Consider the following 16,492-nt stretch of genomic DNA (forward strand, 5'->3'; position numbering starts at 1 on the left):
GCAGATTGCTCCCTCGATATGGATTGAACTTGTTTATTGTCACATGTACCGAGGTACAGTGGAAAGTATTATTCTGCGAGCAGCTCAAACAGATCATTTCTACATGAAAAGAAAGCAAACTAAAAAGAAAATACATAATAGGGCAACACAAGGTACACAATGTAAATATATAGACAAAGGTATTCAGTGCAGCATACAGGAGTGTAGTATTAATCAGGTCAGTCCATAATAGTGTTGTTTAGGAGACTGGTAATAGCGGGGAAGAAGTTGTTTTCAATCTGTTTGTGCGTGTTCTCAGAGTTTTGTATCTCCTGCCCGATGGAAGCAATTGGAAGAGTGAGTAAGCTGGGTGGGAGGGGTATTTGATTATGCTGCCCGCTTTCCCCAGGCAGCTGGAGGTGTGGATTGAGTCAATGGATGGGAGGCAGGTTTGTGTGATGGACTAGGCTGCGTTCACTACTCTCTGAAGTTTCTTGTGGTCTTGGGCCGAGCAGTTGCCATACCAGGCTGTGATGCAGCCAGATCGGATGCTTTCTATGGTGCATCTGGAAAAGCTGGTAAGAGTCAGTATGGACATGCCAAATCTCCTTAGTTTCCTGAAGAAGTGTAGGCGCTGTTGTGCTTTCTTGGTGGTAGCGTCGATGTGCGTGGCCAGGACAGATTTTTGATGATGGAAACCCTGTGCATAGTGCAGGAGAGGCTGATTGTTGGGCAGTGTGAGCTGAACATACATGGCTGGATAAAGGCTGAGGCAGATGTCAAGACCCTTGGAGCCAAAACAGGTCTGGAGGGAGTGGGCCAGAGAACCTGGAGAGTTGCATTTTGCATGAATCGTGAGTGTGACCCAGTCATAATTATAAATAAACTTATCACTGGTTTGATAAGATGATGTACCGTGTCCCAGGTGTTGTAAATACTGTACATACTGTAGATCAGTCTGCTTGCTGCCCATGTCTAAGTGATATCAGAATAATATGCATCTGTATTAAATAAAGTATCCAAACCTCTCATTTTGCTTCATGTCCAGCATCTTGCCTAACTGTGGATCTTCTGTTTTGCTAACTGGGAAATAAAACCTTCCTGTTTACTAATTGCTCTATGGCGGCTGCGTTACCCAGAATCCCCCACGCTGCAGAAAGTCCCCCATCAGTGAGTGTACGAGGCCAGTGCGCAGGTGCAGTGTGGGTGTGTGCTCTGAGCATGCTCAGTGTCAGTCATGGTGAGAGAGTGAGGAGGAGCTGGGTTGAACACAACAGTGAGCTGTACCCCTGTGAGAAGGGCATCTCCCAGACTCTGTTTGACTCTCCTCCAGCTTCCTGTCATGGTTGAGTTGGACAAGGAATTCTCATCATTTGAGCTGGAAAAGGCCATTGATTTCTGAGCAAGCAGAAAGGTGCCGGGCAAGGATGGAATTCCAGCTGAACTGCTCACACACAGAAAGTCCCATCGACTGTCACACCTTCCTGCCCTCCCCTTTTGGGCTGTGAGACTGGTCCATGGAACATGTGTGATGCAATAAAAACAGCAGTGACAGAGGAGACAGCATCAACTACAGGGACATCTCACTCCTTAGAGTCAGGGGAAGACCTTCACTTGGGTGATGTTTAAAAGATTCATCTACTTGCAGACTTATCCAGAACCACAGTGTGGTTTCTGTGCTGACCGATCTACAGTGAACATGATCTTCTCCACACACCAGCTACAAGGGAAGAGAACAATTGGGATTTGATCTGAAGTGTTAGTGCTGAGAAAGTGAAATGTTCTAATTGCTGAGTGAAAGTAAACCTTTCAGTGTGAATCACGGTTTACTGGGACAATTGGAAAAGGCACCAAAACGTTTCAATCTCTGAAGATAAACTTCAGCCTTGAAATTATGTTTCTGTGATCACAAGCTGTGGGAAGCTTTGTCAATGTTTCCTCTTCCCTTTTGTAAACAAGCAGAGAAGTTAACCCTTTCCCCTGACAGAACGGCAATGATTTGAAAGAAAGACTTTGCCTTTTAAAGATTTGGCTCCACCCCTTTTGTCGGGGTCATATACAAGCAGAAGTTGTCGAGGGCGGGATGGAAATTGGCCAAATTTTTTTATAATCTTAATCTTTATTGTCACAAGTAGTCTTACATTAACACTGCAATGAAGTTAGTGAAAATCCCCCAGTCAGCACATTCCGGAGCCTGTTCAGGTACACAGAGGGAGAATTCAGAATTGTCATGTGAGAGTACCTTTATGAAATGGTTGTTTATCAAATAGCTGTAGTGGATGTATAGACAGCCCAGCTCCACGCACACTCTGATATCACTGCAGCTACTTGATAAACACCCATTTTTTAAAGGTCCATGCACTGCAGCTATTTGATGAACACCCAGTTCTTGAAGAATTCTGATGAGACAGAATGCCCAAATTACCTAATAAATTACCTTTCGGGATTTGTGGGGGGAAGCCGGAGCACCCGGAGGAAACCCACACAGACAGGGGGAGAAAGTGCAGACTTCGCACAGGCAGTGACCAAAACCTGGGACGTAGCACTGTGAAGAAACAGTGCTAATCACTGTGTGACTTTGCCACCCCATTAAAGGTCCTTGACCTTGGGCGGGACTTTCCAGTCTCAGGATTGGGGGAGGTGGGGGGAGGAAGGGGTGGTGGGGGGAGGGGGGGCACAACCAGAAAGAAATCCCTTCCCACTCTCGGAGCAGTGAATTGTCTCTCTCCAGTGTGAGCGCGTTGGTGAGTCAGCAAATCCATTTTGCTTCCAAAGTTCTTCTCACAGTCAGAACACGTAAAATGTCTTGTGTCAGAGTGAGCATGTTGGTGTGAAGTGAGATGGGTTCGAGTTATAGAGTTTTACAGCACAAAACAAGGCCCTTTGTCCCATTGTGTCTGTGCCGGCTATCAAGCACCAATCTATTCTAATCTCAGTTTCAGGGATTATTAACATCAACTCAAACAAACTCCAGCTGTCAGAATCAACATGGATCAGTCCTGGATGTGATTTAGGCTCAGTCCTGGATGTGATTAACATCAATAACAGCAGAGTCCTGGATGCACTTGTGAACTCGCTGGTGTGTCTGCAGGGTGGATGACTGAATGAATCCCTTCCCACATAGGGAACAGATGAACGCTCCCTCCCTGGTGTGAATGCGCTGGTGTTTCTGCCGGAGGGAATGCTGAGTGAATCCCTTCCCACACACGGAGCAGGTGAATGGCCTCTCTCCAGTGTGACTGCGTTGGTGAATCAGCAGATCCATTTTGCCTTTGAAGCTCTTCTCACAGGCGGAACATTTAAAAGGTCTCGTGTCAGAGTGAACACGTTGGTGTGAAGAGGTGGGCAGAGTGGGTGAATCCCTTCCCAGACTTCAGGCAGGTGAATGGTCTCTCTCCCCCCCCCCCCCCCCCCCAGTGTGAATGCTCTGGTATCTCATCGGGATTGATAACTGAGTGAATCCCTTCCCACTCACAGAACAAGTGAACTGTCTCACCCCTAGTGTGAACTCACTGGTGATCCAATAGTTTGCGTAACTGAGTGAATCCCATCCCACACTTGCGGCAGGCAACTGGTTTCTCCCCAGTGTGAACTCGTTGGTGTAACAGAAAGCTGGATAATTGAGTGAATCACTTCCCACACTCAGAGCAGGGATACGGCCTCTCCCCGGTGTGAACTCGCTGGTGTGTCAGCAGATGTTCTTTTCTTTTAAAGCTCTTCTCACAGTCGGAACATTTAAAAGGTCTGGTGTCAGAGTGAACAACTTGGAGTGTAGTGAGGTGGGTTAGTCGAGTGAACCTCTCCCCACACTCGGAGCAGGAGAATGGTCTTTCCCCGGTGTGACTGCACCGATGAATCTCCAGCACAGACGGGGATATGAATCCCTTCCCACAGTCCCCACACTTCCACGGTTTGTCCATGGTGCCGGTGTCCTTGTGCCTCTCCTTTTGGGGTTATGGGGAGAGGACACCTGTGTGGGGTGCTCTTTTGTAGGGTTAGTGCTAACTCGATGGGCCTAATGGCCCACGTCTGCACTGTAGGGATTCTGTGATGCTGCCAAACCTGTTGAGTTCATCCAGCATAGGGCAGCACTGTAGCACAGTGGTTACCACTGTTTCTTCACAGCTTCAGAGTCCAAGGTTTGATTCCCGGCTTGGGTCACTGTCTGTGCGGAATCTGCACGTTCTCCCTGTGTCTGCGTGGGTTTCCTCCGGGTGCTCTGGTCTCCTCCCAAAGTTCTGAAAAACGTGCTGTTAGGTAATTTGGAGATTCTGAATTGTCCCTCAGTGTACCCGAACAGGCGCCGGAGTGTGGTGACTAGGGGATTTTCACAGCAACTTCATTGCAGTGTTAATGTCAGCCTACTTGTGACAATAATAAATATGATTATTATTTCCTGTTTTTACTCTATATTACACACATTTTTAATCCACAAATTATATTTATTCAACTACTATTCCATCAACTACCAGGAGCTCCGGAAGCGAGACGCGGCCAGGGAGATTGGGGGAGTGATGGATAGAGCTGGGAAGGTGGTGCGGATGGGGGTAGATGTCAATGGGGTCTTCAGGGACTTCTCTGGGGAACTGTACCGGTCTGAATCCCCAATGGAGGGGGGTGGAATGGGGCGCTTCTTGGACAAGTTGCGATTCCCGAGGGTGGAAGAGGAGCAGGTGGAGGGACTAGGGGCGCCGATCAAGCTGGAGGAGGGGGTCAAAGGGATAGGGAGCATGGAGTCGGGGAAGGCGCCGGGGCCGGACGGGTTTCCGGCTGAATTCTATAAAAAATATTTGGACCTGTTGGGCCCTCTGTTGGTCCGGACCTTTAACGAGGTCCCCCAACTATGTCAGGGGCGCTGATTTCCTTGACCCTGAAGCGGGACAAGGACCCTCTGCAGTGTGGATCAGAAAGGCCGATTTCGCTGCTGAACGCCGATGCTAAGCTGCTGGCTTGTGTGCCTGGGGTCATACATGAGGACCAGACGGGGTTTGTGAATTGAAGGCCTCTGAACACAAACATACGAGGGCTCCTCAACGTCATTATGATTCCGGCTGTGGAAGGGGAGGCGGAGATAGTGGTGGCATTAGACGCGGAGAAGGCCTTCGATAGGGTTGAGTGGGAGTACTTGTGGGAGGTGTTGGAGAGGTTTGGGTTTGGGGAGGGGTTTATCCGGTGGGTGAGGCTGCTCTACGAGGCCCCGATGGCAAGTGTAGCCACAAATAGGAGGAGGTCGGAGTACTTTTGGCTGTACCGGGGGACGAGACAAAGGTGCCCCCTGTCCCCCTTGCTCTTCGCGTTGGCGACTGAGCCCCTGGCCATAGCATTGAGGGAGTCAGGGAACTGGAGGGGCCTGGTGCAGGGTGGGGAGGAGCATCGAGTGTCGCTGTACGCGGACGACCTGTTGCTGTATGTGGCGGACCCGGTGGGGGGGATGACGGAGGTGATGAGGATTCTTAGGGAATCCGGGGGTTTCTCAGGGTATAAGCTGAACCTGGGCAAGAGTGAGGTGTTTGTGGTGCATCCGGGGGATCAGGAGGAGGGGATTGGTAGGCTCCCATTGAAGCAGGCAGGGAAGAGCTTCAGGTACCTAGGGGTCCAGGTGGCGGGGAGCTGGGAGGCCCTGCACAAGCTCAACCTCACAAGATTGGTGGAGCAGATGGAGGAGGAGTTTAAGAGATGGGATATGTTACCGCTGTCACTGGTGGGGAGGGTGCAGTCCGTCAAGATGACGGTGCTCCCGAGGTTTTTGTTCCTGTTCCAGTGCCTCCCCATCCTTATCCCGAAGGCCTTTTTTAGGAGGGTCAACAGCAGTATCACGGGATTTGTGTGGGCGCATGGGACTCCGAGGGTTCGAAGAGTGTTCCTGGAACGAGGCAGGGATAGGGGGGGGGGGGCTGGCGTTGCCCAACCTCTGTGGGTACTACTGGGTGGCCAACGCAGCGATGGTGCGTAAGTGGGTAATGGACGGGGAAGGGGCAGCGTTGAAGAGGATGGAGGCTGCGTCTTGTGTGGGCACGAGCCTGGAAGCGCTAGTAACGGCGCCGTTGCCGCTCCCTCCAACAAGGTATATCACGAGCCCGGTGGTGGCGGCTACCCTCAAAGTTTGGGGGCAATGGAGACGGCACAGGGGAGAAATGGGGGGCTCGATGGAGGCCCCGATATGGGGGAACCATCGGTTCATCCCAGGGAGCATTGATGGCGGATTTCTGGGCTGGCACAGGGCAGGGGTTAGGAGGTTGAGGGACCTATTTGTGGAGGGGAGGTTCGCGAGCTTGGGGGAGTTAGAGGGTAAGTTTGGGCTCCCACCGGGGAACATGTTTAGGTACATCCAGGTGAGGGCGTTTGCCAGGCAGCAGGTGGAGGGGTTCCCCCTGCTGCCCCCACGAGGGGTGCGGGATAGGGTGCTCTCGGGGGTGTGGGTCGGAGGAGGGAGGATCTCGGACATATACCGGGTAATGCAGGAGGTAGACGAGGCTTCGGTGGAGGAACTGAAGGGGAAATGGGAAGAGGAGCTGGGGGAGGAGATTGAGGAGGGGACGTGGGCGGATGCCCTGGAGAGAGTGAATTCCTCCTCTTCCTGTGCGAGGCTTATCCTCATACAGTTCAAGGTGCTGCATAGGGCCCACATGACTGGGTCGAGGATGAGCAGGTTTTTCGGGGGAGAGGACAGGTGTGCCAGGTGCTCGGGGAGCCCAGCGAACCACGCCCATATGTTTTGGGCGTGCCCAGTGTTGGGGGAGTTTTGGAAGGGGGTAGCAAAGACGGTGTCGAGGGTGGTGGGATCCAGGGTCGAGCCAGGCTGGGGACTCGCAATTTTTGGGGTTGCAGTGGAGCCGGGAGTGCAGTAGGCGATAGAGGCCGGTGTTCTGGCCTTTGCGTCCCGAGTAGCCCGGCGGAGGATCTTGCTCCAATGGAAGGATGCGAGGCCCCCAAGCGTGGAGGCCTGGATCTCGGATATGGCAGGGTTCATTCAATTGGAGAGGGTGAAATTTGCCCTGAGGGGATCAGTACAAGGGTTTTTCAGGCAGTGGCAGCCTTTCCTGGACTTCCTGGCGGAACGGTAGGGAAATAGGCCGACAGCAGCAGCAACCCGGGGGGGGGGGTAAGGATTGGGGGAGGGAGAACTGTGCACATGGGTGGGTGGAGGGTGCTATCTCTCTCTTTATTTTTTTCATTTTTCTTTGTTTTTGTTCTTTCATTTTGTTTGAAGTTGCTCTGGAAGCTGGGGGGTTATTGTTCATGGGGTGTTACCGCGGTTGTTGTATGTTAATAGAGTTAAGATGTTTATATTTTGAATTTTGTAAAAATTTCAATAAAAATTATTTTTTAAAAAAAAGTGGATTGGCCAGGCTAAATTGCCCCTGAATTGGAAAAAAATATAATTGGGTACTCTAAATTAAAAAAATAAAATAATGACTGTGCTGTTGTCCTTGTCTTCTGGTCTTATGGACATATCTGTGTTGGATCCAAGCTCCCGGATTGTCTGTCTTTCTCTCCGGGTGAGATTCTGTTTGTCTCTTGTATTTCACTGTGACAGGGCAGTGACCCGATTGAAGGGATTCAAACATGGGCGTTCTGGGAAAGATGGGCAAGGATCTGCGAGGTGACAACATGTTCAAAGAGTTTGGAGAGGAGAGGGAGGTTGAAGATGGGGCAGTAATTTGTAAGGATGGCAGGGTCAAGGGTTTGTTTTATTGAGGAGGGGGTGATGATGGCAGATTTGAAGGACAGAGGGACAGAGTGAGATATGTTGACAATATCCATGGACACAGGGTAGTTGGCTGATCAGTTGCCCAGTGGGAATAGGGTCAATGGAGCAGGAGCTGGGTCTCATGGAAAGATGAGCTCAGAGGGCATGAGGGGAGATGGGAGAGAAACTAGAGAAAGATGTGGGTTCAGGGCTCAGGAAAGGATGAAATTTAGAGACAGTTTGGTCCGGTGGGCTCGTGGAAGGGAGGGAAGCAGCAGAGGCAGCTGATCGGATTGACACAATCTCAGTCACAAAGAAGCTCCACAAGCTCCTCACACGTCTTGTTGGAGGTGAGGATGGAAGAGACAGGGGAGAGCGAGAGTACTTCAAAAGGAACTAACTTGTGTCAGATATTTCAACACACTGCGGATTTAACACAAATCTGATTTATTTGACTTTTAGCCAGAATATTAGCCCCTGTAAATGGGCTGGAGTTTGTTATCAGCAGAAAGAGACCCAAATGAACATGGTTCAGTCCTGAATGTGAGGAACAGCAAAATCCAATCACTGTGATTACTTATGGCCACGTTGGTGTCTCAGCAGGAGGATTGAAGTGGTGAATCCCTTCCCACACTCACAGGTGATCTCTCCCCAGTGTGAATTCGCTGGTGTTTGGACAGAGCGGATGACTGAGTGAATCCCTTCCCACACTTGGAGCAGGTGAATGGCCTCTCCCCAGTGTGAATTCGCTGATGTGCAGTGAGGTGAGATGATTGTCTGAACCCAGTCCCACAGTAAGAGCACCTGTACAGTTTCTCGTCAGTGTGAACACGTTGATGGAGCATCAGATTCCCAGAGCTTTTATAGCACTTCCCGCAGTCTGGACATTGAAACGGTCTCTCATCAGTGTGAACTCGCTGATGGCTCTGCAGGTTGGATGAAATAGCAAATCCCTTCCCACACTTGGAGCAGGTGAATGGTCTCTCCCCAGTGTGAATTCGCTGATGTACAGTGAGATGGCATGAGTGTCTGAATCCAGTCCCGCAGTGAGAGCACCTGAACGGTTTCTCGTCAGTGTGAACACGTTGATGGCTCATCAGACTCCCAGAACTTTTATAGCACTTCCCACAGTCTGGACATTGAAACGGTGTCTCATCAGTGTGAACTCGCTGATGGTTCTGCAGGTTGGATGAAATAGCAAATCCCTTCCCACACTTGGAGCAGGTGAATGGTCTCTCCCCAGTGTGAATTCGCTGGTGTGTGGACAGAGCGGATGACTGAATGAATCCCTTCCCACATTTGGAGCAGGTGAATGGTCTCTCCCCAGTGTGAATTCGCTGGTGTGTGGACAGAGCGGATGACTGAGGGAATCCCTTCCCACATTTGGAGCAGGTGAATGGTCTCTCCCTGGAGTGATATCGCTGGTGTATGGACAGACCAGATGGCTGAGTGAATCCCTTCCCACACTTGGAGCAGGTGAATGGTCTCTCCCCAGTGTGACTGCGTCGATGTGTTTCCAGCTTGGATGGGGAAGTGAATCCTTTCCCACAGTCCGCACATTTCCACGGTTTCTCCTCAGTGTGACTGCATTTGTGGCTTGTGAGGCCTGATGATCGAGCGAATCCTCGTCCACACACACAACACGTGTTCGGTTTCTCCCCACTGTGAACAATGCTTTTTCCTTCCATGTTCAAAGTACGATGATATTCAGGATGTGATAAGTTGAGGACTCTGACAGATCCTGATGTGATGCTTGGTTTGAGTTTCCAGATCTTTGAATCCTGCCCTTCGAAAACCCTGTGAAACTGATTGAAAACAGAAAATAGGGAGTGAGAGAGAAGCACAAAAACACAAAGGCAGGTTGTGAAATTGAGCTGAATGAATCTGGTCATTTGTGGGGCCGGCTCTGGGAAAAAGTGACCATGAAAACTGCTGGATTGTTATAAAAAACCAACTGGCCTCTTTGGGAGGAGAGTGAAAGAGGTGAAGAGGGATTTTGTATGTCTACAAGGCATACTGAGAGAGTAGTTGGCAAAGGAAATTCGATCTGAACTTCATCAACAGTAATATTGAGAAATAAACTATGCTTCTGGTGGTACAGTGATTAGCACTGCTGCCTCACAGTACCAGGGACCCGGGTTCAATTCCGGCGTTGGTGACTGTCTGTGTGGAGTTTGCACTTTCTCCCCATGTCTGCGTGGGTTTCCACCCGGTGCTCAGATTTACTCTAACAGTCCAAAGGGAAAGTTAGGTGGATTGTCCTTGATAAATTGCCCCTCAGTGTCCAGGGATGTGCAGGTTAGATGGGGCTATGGGGGTCACAGGGACAGGGTAGGGGTGTGGGCCTTGGCAGGGTGCCCTTCCAGAGAATCCTAGTTTGTGTGTAAGGGGCAGGCTCGAGGGGCCGACTCCTAGTTTGTGTGTAAGGGGCAGGCTCGAGGGGCCGACTCCTAGTTTGAATTCAGGAGCAGGCTCGAGGGGCCGACTCCTAGTTTGTGTGTAAGGAACAGGCTCGAGGGGCCGACTCCTAGTTTGTGTGTAAGGAGCAGGCTTGAGGGGCCGACTCCTAGTTTGTGTGTGAGGATCAGGCTCGAGGGGCTGACTCCTAGTTTATAGAACATAGAACAGTACAGCACAGAACAGGCCCTTTGGCCCTCGATGTTGTGTCGAGCAATGATCACCCTACTCAAACCCATGTATCCACCCTATACCCATAACCCAACAATCCCCCCTTAACCTTACTGTTTAGGACACTACGGGCAATTTAGCATTCCCAATCCACCTAACCCGCACATCTTTGGACTGTGGGAGGAAACCGGAGCACCCGGAGGAAACCCACGCACACATGGGGAGGACGTGCAGACTCCACACAGACAGTGACCCTGCCGGGAACCGAACCTGGGGCCCTGGAGCTGTGAAGCATTTACGCTAACCACCGTGCTGCCCTTACACACAAGTTTGTGTGTAGGAGCAGGCTCGAGGGGCCAACTATTTTTTTCAAAGATCCAAAAATCTTTTTTACTGTTCTAATGATTTTCCAGAGACCCCGGCATGAATCTCACCAAGGCAGAAGGTAACATTTTAATTCATTGGAAGTCTGCTGATGACCATGATGCCCGTATGCAAATCTCCCCCGAACAGCCAATCAGAAGCTCTGCTCTGCTGCCCCGGCATGAATCTCACCAAGGCAGAAGGTAACATTTTAATTAATTGGAAGTCTACTGATGACCATGATGGCATGCGCTGCGAGCCTGGACCGGATGCCAACTCTCCCGGATTGACTGACTGGAGACTCCAGGGTTCTATTTTATGATTTGTGGGAGTCACTGGCTGGGCCAACATTTATTGCCCATCCCGAATTTCCCTTAAACTGAGTGGCTTGCTCAGCCAATTGTTGATTGTTATAATGACCCATCTGGTTCACTCCTGTCCTTCAGTGAAGGAAATCTTCTCTCCTTACCTGGTCTGGCCTACACATGACACCAGATCCAGTCAGCTGGTTGACCCTTAAAATGCTCTGACATGCCCTCTATTCAAGGGCAATTAGGGCTGGGCAGTGAATGCTGGTCCAGCCAGCGACACCCACATCCCGTGAATGAACAGAAAAGAAAATCTGCCGTCCTTACCTGGTCTGGCCGGCATGAACATAGAGTGCAGAAGAAGGCCATTCGGCCCATCGAGTCTGCACCGACCCACTTAAGCCCTCATTTCTACCCTATCCCCGTAACCCAATAACCCCTCCTAACCTTTTTGGACAATAAGGGCAATTTGGTATGGCCAATCCACCTAACATGCACATCTTTGGACAGTAGGAGGAAACCGGAGCACCCGGAGGAAACCCACGTAGACACGGGGAGAACATGCAGACTCCGCACAGGCAGTGACCCAGCGGGGAATCGAACCTCGGACTCTGGTGCTGTGAAGCCACAGTGCTATCGACTTGTGCTACCCAATCCATTCTCTTATTTCCTCTAGACCCAACTATCCTAACACACCCTCAGAAGATCTCCCACATTCAACCTCCCTGTAATATTGTGTTAATCCAGTGGCTCAGTGACCTACAAAATTTCCTGTTTAAGAAGCACCTTTTCCTCCAGGGTTGTGTCTCCCTATCTCTGTCATCTCATCCAGCCACCGAGATGTTTGCTCTCATCTAATTCTGGACTCAAACTGAGATAGACAATTGCAAATCAGGAATGGAATCAAGGGAATTATGGGGATAAGACGGGAAAGTAGAATTGAGGATATCAGATCAGCTACCATTTCATGGAATGGCAGGGCAGACTCGATGGGCCGAATGGCCTACTTTGCTCTATACCTTACATGTTATGGTCATGAGCATTCTCTAAATTTATTTTTAAAGAAGCAAAAAATATTGAGTACCCAATTAATTTTTTCCAATTAAGGGGCAATTTAGCGTGGCCAATCCACCAAAGATGGGTTGTGGGGGCGAAACCCACGCAAACACGGGGAGAATGTGGAAACTCTACACGGACAGTGACCCAGGGCCGGGATCGAACCTGGGACCTCGGCGCGGTGAGGCAGCAGGACTAAGCCACTGCGCCACAATGCTGTACTTAGCATTTGCAATATTAATCACTATGGCTGGTGCCTATTTTTTCAGTTGCCTGAGAGCCAAGCTGTGGAAATTCTTCCTTAAACCTCTCCTGCTCACTCCTTCACTTTCCTATTTTCAGAATCTCTTTAAAACCTACCTTATATACAAGCTTTTGTCCACCTGCTCTGATATCTCCCTGTATGGCTCAGTGTCAAATGTTGCTGAGAATTGGGCGACACCTCGATGCCTCATAAATAAAAATGCATCAAATTGGGGCATGTTTCTCTCTTTCAAATCCTCGACATGTTGCATAATTACTCTCGGTGCCTGAGGATGCACCAGGATGCCCATCACCACCTGAACCAGTGTTGCCTCTGCGTCCACCTGAATCCAGCTCTGAGAACTGAAATGTCCCAAAGGCGACTCTCCCCTGGTCACCGGAACCCTGAGGCCCCGCCCACACTATTGCGTCACATAACGGCGCATGCCCGTCACTCCCCACTGATCCAAGATGGCGGTCGGTCACCTGGGCTTGTTCCTGGGGAAAAGCCTGGGTATTACAAACCCGGGGCCTCCAGCTTCCTATTGAGGTTGTGAGACCTGCACTGGGTGTTTATGAAGCCTCGGCTCCCTCCCCACCCCCACCTCCAGCCCACCGACTCTCACCCGTTCAGAAAAGCGTCTCCCGCACGCACAGGGCCCGAGCAAAGTGACACTGCGCATGCTCCACACTAGCTCTGGAATTTCCTCCTTAAAAATCTCCAAATCTCTCACTCACTTTCCTCTATTACGATTATCATTAAAATCCAATATCTCCTCGAGGCTGTGTCAATTGTTATTTTGTAACATTTCTCTGAAATGTCTCAAAAAGCTTTATTCTGTCAAAATAAATATGAATTATTGTCACAGCCCTGGAAATGTATCATTGTTCTGACTCATAAATAGGAATTTGTAATTCAGAGTGAAACAGTCTGTAATAATGAAACAATTCTAAATGTTGCCCTCAACAATGATGGCGACTGAGCCTGAACTTCGCTGCTGCTGCCCCCAATAAAAATGGTGGGTGCGCGTGCGCACTGCTAGTGCCCAAATAAAGTTAAAGATGGCGGCTCCATCGTCCTGTCTGTGAGAAAGCTGCAGGCCTCGCTCAGGGCCCCCGGTACCGGTAGGTTATTTTTACGGGTTTTCGGTTTATATCACATATTTATGTAGTGTGTCCAACGACGCGCCTGATTCATCTCTCCCTCGGTCCCGTCATTCCCACCTTTACGGATTTTGGATCCGAGAACGAACGTTTTTCTTTGTCGCCATTAATCACACTGCGCAAGCTTCATTCAGCCCAGTCCCGCCACCTCATTCACGCTGATTGGTTGGAGGACCCCTGACTCCCCACAGGTCCTCCGTTCCAACCTATTCTTTACCTATTGGTCAGTGCTGCCGTCAATCACTTCGCGCATTGTGAGGTGTCAGGTGAGAGGTCTGTCGGGGGGCGGGGTTTACAAACCCCAGTCCGGCCCCAGAGCCGAACAATGAACATTCTCCACTCACTGTCCGTCACTTCCGGCTTCTCTATGATAATCTATGATAAACAACATCATAGAGACCAGGGGAGGGAGACACTGACCCAGTGACAATGTTGGGTTATGGGTATAGGGTGGATACGTGGGTTTGAGTAGGGTGATCATTGCTCGGGACAACATCGAGGGCCGAAGGGCCTGTTCTGTGCTGTACTGTTCTATGTTCTAAAGGGCCTGTTCTGTGCTATGTTCTAATAGGCACGGTCTCTCACACAGACGCGGTTATTTGAGACACAACTTCGATTGGCTGCAGTACATACTGACGTTATCCTCAGACTCGATCCTGAGATGTGTTCAGTAATACACTGAAGGTTGCAACTGTTAAAATTGCATCAATCCCTGTATTTTGTACCTTCATAGTCAGCAATGACTTCGCTATTTTAGTTACGTCTTATAAAATACGAGTGTCAAAAACGCTGCCTCGGTGTTGTATGTACAATAGACCACCGTTCATTCATGCTTTAATGCTCTAATTCTCTATTAGGATTTCTGGAATCTGTATCCCTGCCAGTTCGGAATGTGAGGCTGTTTTCTGTATTGCTACCTTTGACCTATTCCGGTTATTATTGTAGAAAGTATTTCTACAATTAGGATCACACAATTACATGCGTATTGTAGCATTGTCCTTCTAGATGGCAGTGGTCGTAGGTTTGGAAGATGCTGCCTCAGTTGCCGTGGTAACTTTCGAGAGTTCATCTTGTATATATTACAAAATCTGCCACTGTTTGTCGGTGCTTGAGGGATTGGATGTTTGTGGAAGTGATGACACTCAAAGAAACCACTTTGTCCTGTGTTCCTAGACTTGACGTGCTCTGGTAGATACCGTATTTATTGGGCTATTCTATTTCAGTCTCTGGTCAATGGTCATCATTAGGATAATGATGCTGGGGGATTGCACGATGGTAGTTCCATTGAATGTCAGGGGCGATGGTTCGATCCTCTCTTGTCAGAGATGGACATTGCCTGTAATTGTCACTTGCCAGTCAAACCTGAATATACTTCAGTTCTTGTTGCATTTAGTAATAGGCTGCTTCAGTATGTGAGGGGTCGCGAATGGTGGTTTAAATTGTGCAATCACCAGAGAACATCCTCATTTCTGAGATGAGTTAATGAAGATCATTAACCATGTAGCTAAAGATGGTAGGGCCTCGGCCCCTGCCCTGAGGAATGTGGCAGGTTATATTACAGTAATAACTGAGACAGAGCCTCATGTAATACAAACAGGAACATTTTCTGGTTTCGTATCAGTGAAGTAAGAATTGGGACACGAACCATTCTCATATTATCCGAGAGATGATTCAGTGCAATTGTAACTTACTGAGTACTGAGCGTAATATAAATTCATGTTCAACATGTTAACAGCTGGGATTGAGTCGAGTACGGTAACAACTGAGACCTGCAGTCATAAAATCAGAAACATGACCGAGCTTTATCGGTAAAGTCGCCATAGTCCCAGATGACCATAGGTTGCTTTCCTTTTTGAGGGGGAGAGCTAATTGGTGGTGATTTATCCTGAAGCTGGGGATAAGGTTGGGAAGGCAAGTCCTTCATCTATAACCTTAGCCGGTATGGGAATTCACCCAGCGCTGTTGGCCTGGTTCTGGATCAGAAACCAGCTGTCTAACCAACTGAGCTAGCCGAATATATTCAAAGACGGTGTCTCGTTTGACTTGAACACCGACAGAGTCCATTGTCGTAATAATTGAGACAATCTCTGCTTCATGTAGTGTCAGCAATCACGGTGTCACTGATTGGGTCCAGGCCCACCCATCTTTCGCTGCAACACGGCCACCAACTGGCCAAACTGTTCTATTGCAGTTTCTGATTTAAACACAAAGAAGTCATGCGATGTGGGCCTCAGTGGCGAGGCCAACATTTATTGGCCATCTCTAAATCCATGAGCAGATTAGCTTACTGGGTCACTTGTTTGCATTTTAAAATTCAACTTTCAGCTGTTGTAGGATTTGGACACAGGGCCTCAAAGGATTAGGTTGGGCATCTGAATTACTAGCCCAGTGACATCTCAGCTAACCCACTGTCGTCCTTTTAAAATAGTCTGAGAGTGTTTCCAATGCAGCCAAAGGCCCTTCCACCCAGCATGCATGTGCTGACTAACGAAAGGGGCGGTTGATGCAATATTTCTAATTTCTCTGTAACCTAGCATTGGTTTTCCTTTTAAGAGAACAATTCAATTCCCCTATGAAAGCGTTAACTGACCCGGCCTCTAACACACCCTCAAACAGTCCCGTCCACATCCTAACCACTCATTGGGTGAAAATGTTTCTCCTCATGTCTCCATGACTCTTTTCCCAATTAGCTTCAACCTGTGCTCTCTGGTACTCGACCCTCCCACCAAAGGGATCAATTCCTCCTATCTACTATGTCTAGAACACTGGTGATTTTTAATACCTCTCTCAGGTCACTTTTTAACCTGCTCGTCAAGGGAAACAGTCGCAACTTCTCAAATCTATCTTCCTGAATAAAGTTCCTAATCTCTGAACCCATTCCCATAAATATTTTCTGCATCCACCCGAATTCTCCCTATGTGCGAATCCCCCAATACCTCAGTTCAGTCCGAACCAGAGGTTCAGACAGGTTTAACATAACGTCCTTTCCTCTGTATGCTATATCCCCATTGATAATTACCTTCATTCGGTGCTATATCAACCGTTCACCCAATCTGTCATT

The sequence above is a fragment of the Scyliorhinus canicula genome, unplaced genomic scaffold, assembly GCF_902713615.1.
Source record: "Scyliorhinus canicula unplaced genomic scaffold, sScyCan1.1, whole genome shotgun sequence".
In the NCBI taxonomy this organism is placed as follows: Eukaryota; Metazoa; Chordata; class Chondrichthyes; order Carcharhiniformes; family Scyliorhinidae; genus Scyliorhinus; species Scyliorhinus canicula.